General features: G+C 37.0%; 1 protein-coding gene across 2 annotated transcripts in view; it reads right to left on the bottom strand.

Annotated features, from left to right (window-relative positions):
- Window positions 1-5,161: 5,161 nt before the first annotated feature.
- The window catches only part of LOC105538959 (chromosome unknown open reading frame, human C5orf46), a 17,301-nt gene continuing 12,513 nt past the window's right edge, over window positions 5,162-9,949 (bottom strand). The window contains exon 4 of one of the 2 annotated variants that reach the window (XM_011979032.1): window positions 5,162-5,413. The gene's annotated coding sequence lies outside the window, so the exon portion shown is untranslated. Of the gene's footprint in view, window positions 5,414-7,917; window positions 8,147-9,949 lie in introns of those variants that run through there. The other variant, XM_011979022.1, reaches the window with a different exon arrangement.

Below are 9,949 nucleotides of genomic sequence, written 5' to 3' on the forward strand. Positions count from 1 at the left end.
TCTTTCTTTCTTTCTTTCTTTCTCGGACTATACGCACACACCATCATGCCTGACTAATGTTTTTTGTATTTTTTTTAGATGCCGCGTTGCCCGGGCTAGTCTTCAACTCCTGGCTCAAGCGATCCTCCTGCCTCAGCTTCCCAGAGTGCTGGGATTAGAGGCATGAGCCACTGTTCCCAGCCGCAGATCTTGCCATTTCTCTTCAAACTACTGAATTAATCTCTCAGGTGACCTTTGTATTCCCAAAGGTCCCCTTCTAATCCTTCAGCCACACACACAGAAGGAGCCTTCCTAAAATACAGGAATTATTCCCCAACTTCAAACTCATCCATAGTTTTTTAATGCTGATTGAAAAAAAAAAAAGTCAGACACTACATTAAATCAACAGGCACATTAACAATAATATAAGTTTAAATATATTTGTTTTCATACTTATTTCAAAGTCTCTTTTCTAGACTGTGAAGTTAAATGGGTAGTGACTCTAATGTTCATGTCTGTATCCTTAGCACATTGCATAGAGCCTGAAGATAGTCAGTGTTGGTTCTGTTGAATAAATGGGTTTGTTTCTGTTAAGTTGTATCTGATTGGGTTGGCCCCTTTGTTTTGTTCCACCAGTCATATTATTAAACCACTCACTGCTCTCTCTCCCAGTGTTTTGCATACTTGAGAAGGATGACTGTCTACGCCTTCACCAAGATATTAAATGGAAAAGACTGGGGATAAAGTTCTCTGCCACTCTACTCTAAGTAATAACAGCAATCTGGCGATTTACTGGGTTGGAAGGTTTTTTTTCCAGGAGTGTATCAAAGAGAGTGATTAAGAAGGAATTTAGGGACAAATTATGTTTGGGAAGCCAGGCAGAAACTGATGATAAACATTATCATAAAAGTGACAACGCCAAATGCTGGTGAGGATGTAGAGAAACTGGATCACTCACACATTGCTGGTGTGAAAGTAAAACAGTACAGCCACTGTGAAAAAATAATTTGACATTTTCTTAAAAAACTAAACATGCAACTACCATAAAATCCAGTAATTGTACTCTTAGGCATTCATCCCAGAGAAACAAAAACTTATGTTTATGCAAAAACCTGTACACAAATGGTCATAACAATTTTATTTTTAGTAGCCAAGAACTGGAAACAACACAGTTGTTCTTCAGTGGATGAATGGATAAACTTTTGTACATCTTTGTAATGAAATACTATTCAACAAAAAAGGAGAACAAACTATTTATATACACAGTAATCTGCTGCATCCTTAGAGAATTATGCTAAGTGAAAAAAAGTCAAACCCCAAAGGTTAAATTCTGTATAATTTTATTTATGTAACATTCTCAAAATGACAAAATGAAAGAAGTAAAGAACAAATTTGTAATTTCCAAGGGTTAAGGAGAGGGTGGGGGCACGAGGGAAGTGAGTGTGCTATATAAGGGCTGTGTGAGATCCTTATAGGGGCAGAATTGTTCTGTGTCTTGCCTGTATCAACGTCAGCATACTGGTTTTGATATAGTAGCATAGTTTTGCAAGATGCTACCGCTGGAGGAAACTTGGTAGAAAATATGCTGGATTGCTCTGTATGATTTCTTAAAACTTCATGTGAATCTATAATTATCTTAAAAAGTTTAAAAATTGTTTTAAAGATAATCAGAATATAGAAATATATAATACACATATAATGATATGGAATATAATTAACATAAATTATACATAACTAGAATGACATATAACTATAATTATGTATAACTGTAATTACATGTATGCATATATGTAACTTTCATTCTCTTCATCCACAAATTTCACAAATTAGAGGAAACCACAGTTCACCTTTTGATATGCTTTTTTCAAGACATTTTCTAAATATTGACAAATATATATGAATGATACATTGCATATATGAATGACACATGCCTTACTTAAATTGCTGTCTATGTGAATATTAATTTAATTTATATAACGTGTATTATATTGTTTCTAATATCTAATTTCTAAATATTTTTTGTTACTATATGAAGTGTTATTATATATTTGCATACATTTTTGTCTTTATGTCTTCAGAAAAATCCTTGAAGTGGAATTGCAAGGTCCAGAATTATATGATGTCTTGATAACTAGTCACACATTTCAATTGGAAAGAACAGTTGGTATCTCAGGTGACTGAGGTCAGAGAAGTACCATTTCCAAAGATGGGATTAGGGACCCAAGACAATGCCTAGGGTATGGTTGTTCTCCCTGAGCTAGCTGTAAATCCCTTTTTATTATATGCTGGAGGGTCAAGCCATGCGAGGTATGAATGATATGATTTCTGAGTTTCATGTCTAAGACAGGCAATACAAACAGACACGTACGTACAATTTATTTGCTACATTATTTTTTATTTTAGAAAGCAACCAGATGAAGAACTCTCAGGCTACTGAGGCAGGTTAAAGACAGCAGAGGGCGCTCATAGGTTATTAGCAAAATCAAGGAAAACATTTTGTATATCTGCAAGGTAGGTAATAAGAAATATCAGCACCTTCTATTGCATTCAGTTTTTCACTGGGGATTCACAACTAAATGGCAACTATCTGATGCTCCCCCTTTCTAGTAACTACCTCTAACTTCATTTCAGGCATTGCTAAATGGTGCATTCTTTGTTCTGTCATTAACTGTCTCATTATCAAATGAGAACTTGTTTTCTGATACTGACAATGACCATAATAACAGTGATAGCTATTAGTTATTCATTGTTTCCTCTATATATTTTTGATTCAACAAATAATTATTGAATATTGATTGCAGGATCTTTGCTGGACAGGAAGCACAGAGTAATAAATTGTCATGACCCATATCTCCATAGATTTTACAATGTAAAGGGAGAGATAGAAACCACACAAATAAACATAGGTAAAAGGATAATTATAAGTTATGATAATAACAATAAAGGAAAAGAATAGGATCCTAAGAAAGGTAATAGTGACAAGAGATTCCCTGTTTATTTTAGGTCATTTCTATGGACATGCCAAGTTGGGACTTGAGGTTGGAAGACCCATCTTAACCAAATAATATTCTGTGTGGAAGGTACTGAGTATGTGAATATCCTGAGGATAAGGAGAACTTGGCTTCTTCAAAGAACTGAAACATTACCTGTGTGGCTGTAGCCCTGGGAGCAGGAGCACAGGGACGCAAACCAAAGTCAAACCATGCATTGGGTGTCATGGTCATGGCACCATTTTTATCCTAAGAGCCCAGGAAAGCCTTGGGAAGTTTTGTATCCAATGTTCTCCATATACCTGAGCGGCAATACTGCATATCCATTTGCATTAGTCAGACTCCTAGGAGTCATTCCTGATACTTCCCTCTCCCTGACATGTCATATTGAACTAACCACCATGTCCTGTCAACCTAATGTCTTAATATCCTCTTGAATCCTCCCACATGGTTCTGTCTGCATTGACACTCCCTTGCTTAAGAACTTCTTGGCTGGCTTCCTGCTTTACTCTGGACCCCTCCATCTAGCCTGCACAACAGCCAACTGATCTTTTAAAAATGCAACAATGATCATATGTGTTCCAATGCTCAAAACCCTTTGGTGGCTTTCCATTGTTCTTGGATTTAAGAATAAAATCCTGGCCATGACCTATGAGGTCCTGTAAGACTTACTTTATTCCCTAACTCTCATTTGCTTTCCGGCCACCTTGACCTTCCTTCATGGCTAGAGCACAATATACCTGGCACAGGACTTCTGCAAATACTATTCATTCTACTCTAAATGCTTCTTTTCCTTCCTTGCCTTATGAATTTTGTCCTATTCAACCACTTTATTATTTCTCTTTTGAGATCTCAGCATATGTCTTAGGAACTTTCCCTCACCCAGTTGTTATACATTTGTGACAGCTTCCAAGAGAACCATCTTCCTTCCTTCCCTAGCAAGTCTCTCAAAACATAATTATAGGTTTATGTAGGATTATTTGATGATTATTTGTATCTCCCATTTATTTGTGAGCTCCAAAATTGTTCAGTATTTAAATTGTGTGGTTTTGGGAGTATATACATATGTTAAAATTCTTTAAGTGTATACTTTAAATGCATGCAGTTTTTGTACATCAATTATAAGTTTAGAAAATTAGTCATATGCTGTGAGTCAATAAAAAGTCCATTTGGGCCAATAAGGGAATGGCTACATTTTGAAGGTTTTTTCACAATATCCATCAGCATTTTTAAAAATGTCCTTTGATTTTGCAATTCGATTTTTGAAAATCTTTTATAAAAACATTAAACAAAAATATTTATATACACATATTAGTGCACATACTTATACATGTAAGCAAGTTTATTGCAGAATCCTTTGGAAAGCTGAAAAATAGAAACAATTTGAAAGTCTATCAATAGGGAAATTATGAGCTATTGAATAGCTTTTTAAAGATTTCTATCTCTTTACCTAAACTAAATGCCACGAGAAATTATTCAATAAGACAGTCAAGCTGCAGAGTAAAGCACTCGCCCAACCCCCACTCTACATGTGAATATGTTTGGATATGTCTGAATAGGCAGGGACAACAGCATCAATATTGGTCGCTGATATGGCTGGTTTGGGGATAATGGGATTAATATGGGAGATTGTTAACTGTTAAAAGTATATGCACATTTACATATTCCCCTCATTTTTCCCTCTCACATGGTGAGCATATACCACTTTAATAATTTTTGAATCTCGGTTTTGAAGAAAACATTTTGCCAATTAGTACACATTAAAAAGTAATTCCTCTCACCTAGGTAATGGGTTGATAGGCACAGCAAACCACCATGGCACACGTTTATCTATGTAACAAACCTGCACGTCCTGCACATGTATCCCAGAACATAAAATAAAAAATTTTTAAGAGAAAGTAATTCCTCTCACTCTCAAAATAAATACAAAAGGAAATCAGTCACCCAGACTTTTGTTCAAGTTTGGCTCCAGCATTACCCAGTGATCTTGTCAGATTCTCAGTTGTATCATTTCAAAAGGGAATAATCATATCTAATTTTTGTACTAAATATGAGGATTCAATGAGGTAACATTTAAGCGGGACCAAGTGTGGAAGGTATCCTAATGAAATCTGTTTCTTAAGAAAGGTAGGTACGTTTGAAGAATTGTAGGGCCATCCTTGAATGTCAAGAATTGCCATAGTCTGAGTTTTGGTTTAAGCTTTCTTCTGTGACTGAAAAGCCCTTCCTTCTCCTTCTCCATATCTTCAAATCCTTTATCATCCATCAAGTCATGGATCAAATATTATTACATCAAAGAAATCTTTCCGGATTTCTGAGGGAGCATGAATGGTTCTTGGTGCTGGTTCCCATGTTCCCATGTCTGTGCCTCTGCTATGCTGTGCGCTGTTGAGTATGTTTAGTTGGTTATGCACACGTATCTTCTGCATCAAGACTGTGAGCTACTTGAAAGCAAAAATCGTGGGATATTCAACTTTGTACCCTTACTATCTTGCCCCTGGCTAGAAGCTCTATGATTTAAATTTCTTCGCTTCTTGCAAAATACAAGAAACATTTACAGAACAGCTGCTTTCTGTTAAACACTGTTCTAATTGCTCATGATTGCACCAGGAGCATTGAACAAAAGAGGCCAAATTCTTGCCTCATGGAGCTTACATTTTAATGAAGGTAGGCAGAAAAAGGAATGAAATAAATCAAGTTTTAACATTGTGTTAAAAGATATGTATTAAAAAATATATATCCATAGGAGAAAAAATTAAGCAGCCAAAGAAGATAGACATATTAGGGTAGATGACGCAGTTTTAAATAAAGTGATCAAGGAAGGCTCCACTGAGAAGGTGATATTTAGGAGAAAACCTTAAAAAATGAAGGAGCAAGCCAAGTGGCCATCTTGGGAAAGAGTAATTTAGGCACAGGCAAGAGGAAATTTAAGGTCCTATAAAAAGAACATACTTGGATTGTTTAAAGACTGACGAGGATCTCAATATGGCTGGAGTGAAAAGAAGAAAAATAATGAGTAGGAGGAAGGAAGGGAAGTGAATAGCTCAGATAGGATCTTTGCCACCATTGTAAAGAAATTTTAAAACGTAGCATTTGCTTCAAAAGAGATGGGAAATGGCAGAAAGAATTAATCTGAATTGAATTCTATTTAAATGGAATTACTCTATCTACTCAGCATTTCTGTAAAAAGCTAGGTGTAAATTCCCTCAAGTACTTGAGTCATGATAGAAAGTTTGGGATTTGGGACAGAATAGTGATGATGTAGATTGTGTCCTCAGCATGTCACAGGGGAATTCTCTGCTGGGAGTTAGACACACCTGGTTGGAACTCCCATGTAGCCTCTACCAGTTTTGGTATCTCAGGCATGATACTAATTAGCCTCCCTGAGCCTCAGTTTCTTCACTTGTCACATGCAGAAAACAATGCGTCCCCAACTCAATTCAATCACATTGCGGTTATGAGGTTACAAGGAGATAATAGTGCGAAAGGGTCGCAAAAGAAAAATTCTATGCAGATGAAAGAGATTCTTGATCTTTAAGAACAGGTGTACCTGCTGGCTGCAGACATGGGTCTTATTGGAGGGTAGGGGGAGAAGGCAATGAAGGGGAGGAAGAGGAAATGCACATTGTAAAGCAGTTGGGAAATCTTCAAAATCTCTATAGATCATTGGAGATCTTTGTCGGCGACCTGTTAGGAATTTACCGAATCCCGTATTGATATGGCACTTTCCCAACCCCCAACATGAAAAAGTGATTTCAAAGTGTACAACACACAGGTGAAGATAAAGGCAGAAAATTTCTGGTAGAGTGTGTTTCTCACATATAGGTAGTGTATTAATTTAGTTGTAGTAAATGCGTTATCCAAGCAGAAATCAGTGAGTCAATATCGGAAAAGAGATTTTGCAGCCACATTTGTTGGGGAGAAGCAGTTTGTGTGCCAGATACTGAAAATAATAGACATCCTAGGTAATTTAGTTAAGTGGGATGTGATATTTGAAATTGACACAATCCCTAGAAAATGCAGTGTGAGTTGTCTGAATTTACTGTGGAAAGTAACATGCATTTTTCAACATTTGGTAGACATTCACTCTTGGTTTGTCTACCTGTATTATTAAAATTCTTTTTGCTGCATGCAGACCTCTTCTGACTAAGTAAAAACAGGAAGACAGACAAACAAACAAAAGATTTATTAAACATACACTTGAGTTACTTCCAGAGTTTCTGTGTTTGGGAAGGACAAAACCCAAGATAGTTTTTGAGAACTCAGCAAAAGCAGCACATAGAAACATAGAAACTTTATTCTAGATTCGATCACTGCTTTAATTGGCATCTTGCTCCATGATAAGATTTCAGTCTTGTCTTACTGTCTGCATTAAATAATTCTGGGAGAACACTGTATTTCTAGCTCTGCCGTCACATTTTCCTTCTCGTAAGTGGGCAAGAACCACAGCCATGGCTGCAGAGGATCCACCTCTGTGTAATAAGGTGGTGGCATGAAAGGGCTGCACTAAACATTTCGAGGACTCTTCCATCCCTGACACTGCTATTCTATGAGAAAAATAGTGACTCTGGGGGAAGGCAATGATTTTACTAATTTTAAAAAGTCGGTTTTTAAGTTTACTAGCATGGGAGAGTGGGCTCAGATAGTTTTAAAACACTTTCCAAAAAAGATGTGTCAAACTTTTAACTCTGAAGCTGCATACATTTTTAGGAGTTGAGAGCTTGTTTTGAGGTCAGGTTTTATTCCTCTTTCTGTCACTTATTGGCTCTGTGAATTTGAACTTGCTACATTATCTGGGCTTTAGTCCTCCTATTTTGAACCATTCTTTGATTATCTATTTGAATATATAAACATATAAATATTCACCAGGAGATATATATATATATATATTTGCATCATTAAAACTTTAAACATGGCCAGAAAAGATTACTAATAGCAACACGAATCTTCTAAATCAACTATGTGATCCCAAAGCGCCATATTTATTCTAACTTTCTAAAAGCAAAAATGCAGTCGGGGTGTTCAAAATGAGTTCTGTTTGGTTGAAGCCAGAGCCTGAATCCTGAGAACTCGCTGAGAGTTGCTTTGAGGACTCTGTCCTGGAGGACTTGTGAAGCAGAACTGGAAAAGCAGGATTTGGCTGCTCTTGGATTGTCCAGGAGCCACATGGGTGTGTCCTTTGAAACACAAGTCAAAGAGAGGAAAGCAATTAACAAGTAGAGAGGATTTAAGATGTTAAATAAGCCAAAAGACTTTTAGCCTTTTCCTTAAAATTTTTATGCTTCTGCACTATAAAATAGAAGAGGTTTCATAATACAGTCAACTATAATATATTGTTAAGGAAATAAGCAACAACAACAACAACAAAAGGAAAAACTCCAAGTATATAAAGAATCAGAAACAAGAATGAAGGGAAAATGTGCATTGAATAAATCCCTAAGGATAAGCTGAGTCACCAGTTTTACTGACTTTCTGGATAGATAGATGATGAAAAAGAAAAAACGAAGTCACATAAATCTTTTCTTTTTTTGAGACAGAGTCTTTCTCTGTCACCCAGGCTGGAGTGCAGTGGCACGATCCTGGCTCACTGCAGCTTCTGTCTCCCAGGTTCAAGTGATTCTTCTGCCTCAGCCTCCTGAGTAGCTGGCACTACAGGCACCCACCACCATGCCTGGCTAATTTTTTTGGCTGTCACAGTGTTAGCCAGAATGGTCTCTATCTCCTGACCTTGTGATTTGCCCGCCTCAGCCTCCCAAAGTGCTGGGATTATAGGCATGAGCCATAGTTTCACTCTTGTTGCCCAAGCTGGAGTGCAGTGGCTTGATCTCAGCTTATCACAACCTCTGCCTCCTGGGTTCAAGCAATTCCCCTGCCTCAGCCTCACAAATAGATAGGATTACTGGCACATGTCACCATGTCTAGCTAATTTTGTATTTTTAGTAGAGGAGGGGTTTCTCCATGTTGGTCAGTCTGGTCTCGAACTCCTAACCTCAGGTGATCTGCCCGCCTCGGCCTCCCAAAGCGCTGGTATTACAGGCGTGAGCCACCGTGCCCAGCTGTCACATAAATCTTACAAGCAGAAAAGAGGAATCTGACTTTAGGGAAGGCATTTTTTTTTCTTGCCTAATTTATAAAAGAAAAATTTTCCATAAGACTTCATGAAAGGGTTACAAGTGACATTGTGGCCAAGGGCGGTTTTGCTCATCCGCTGCATTGGAATTTCCTGTCTGACTTACTTATTCCTGGATCCCTCCCTCGGAAGCTCTGACGGAGCCAGTCTAAGCACAAAAATCTAGTGTGTCCTGTAGTAGATTTTGTCTTAATCCAAAACACTTGTATAGAAATTAAGAATTCATAAAGTGACTTTCTATCCATTACCTCTTTTGACAATTTTAGTAATCTAGTGAGATTCATCCAAATTTGTTTTTATGCAGGAAAGAAAATTTATACTTAAAATATCAAATGACTTAAGACACAAAAAAAAGATGACTTGAATTCATATGATTTTAAACAATGCAGGACAAGTGGAGTTAAAATGTTAAGTCTATTGAAAATATTAAGTTCAGTAAAAATCATGTCAATGTTGTTCAGTAGAGGTTGAGAGGCTCTCAGATGAAACCAGGTATTCAGTTATTGGATATTTTTCCTAATACTGTACCTCTCTCTACTCATCATACCAGATAGTGTGTAGAATCTCTTCTCTCAGAGTTCACCTTATTTGTAGAGCATTCATAATGCTCATCCCTTCCTCCAGATATTCTTTCTTATCTTTTCCAAGGCATTCCCAAGGCCCCTTTATACATAACGTTATCATTTCCTTCCACAGTTATGAGATACACAGAGCTACGTGATTGCTGAGTCCATAAACTTCTCAATAGCCAGCTAGGTTTTCATTTTAGTAGCATTGACTGATTGACATTGTAGGTATGGATTAAAGAAGAGTTAAAGAAACTTGTTAAAAAAAAAAAAAAAATAAGGGG

Source organism: Mandrillus leucophaeus, unplaced genomic scaffold (genome assembly GCF_000951045.1).
Source record: "Mandrillus leucophaeus isolate KB7577 unplaced genomic scaffold, Mleu.le_1.0 Scaffold1036, whole genome shotgun sequence".
Lineage (NCBI taxonomy): Eukaryota > Metazoa > Chordata > Mammalia > Primates > Cercopithecidae > Mandrillus > Mandrillus leucophaeus.